This window comes from Penaeus japonicus, unplaced genomic scaffold, assembly GCF_977035675.1.
Source record: "Penaeus japonicus unplaced genomic scaffold, GWHDUDI00000001_assembly GWHDUDI00000024, whole genome shotgun sequence".
NCBI lineage: Eukaryota > Metazoa > Arthropoda > Malacostraca > Decapoda > Penaeidae > Penaeus > Penaeus japonicus.
In genome coordinates, this window is record NW_028234426.1 from 34,599,462 (window position 1) to 34,600,227 (window position 766).

The window sequence follows — 766 nt, forward strand, 5'->3', positions numbered from 1 at the left end:
TGATAGTGTTTTATACATACATGAATAATATGACAAAAAAAAAGTTTTTAGATGATAGTAGAGATAATTTGAAATAGTAATACATAGTAGATAATTTGAAATGCTTCAAATTTTTCAAATCATTTGTTCGGTTTTGGGAACTATTGTACTTCATACAAAATCCATAAAGGTGATCCATAAAAGACAGTGAGTAAGCGTTAGTCTATGAATCTCTCCTTTGGCAAACTTTGCACAATGATGCCAATTGTGTCCCTCAGCGAGCAATTCTTAAGGAAGATTAATTTCTGGCTTTACTCTGAGGAACTGTAGGACGACGTTACAGGCTCTTCTGCCCCTTACACCCTAAGAATTTCTGATTGAGATGGATAACCAGTTCAATTAAAGGCCATCCCATTTTACAGAGTACAAGTCTATAAAATCAATTATAGGCAGGTTGGCAGTACATCATGTACCATACAAGTATAGTTAGACTGATATGAGAGTCAGGCAATACGTAGATGCCAATTGTTCGTCATGGGAATAATTTTGTGACATGCCAGGAGAGTGATCAGTTTGTTATCTCTTCATTACACAGGAAAAAATATTAACCCACACAGGACGGGTGTACAGCATGTGTAATATACCGCGCAGTATCAAAGCCCAGTTGCCGGGCGGCACAGTATTGTGCCAGCTATTCAATTGATTTAGGCCTAATAATTCAAACGCCCCGGCATTTGGACATTCTAGGCTAGAATTCCCCCGTCGGGAATGGGTTAACTCAGTGTAA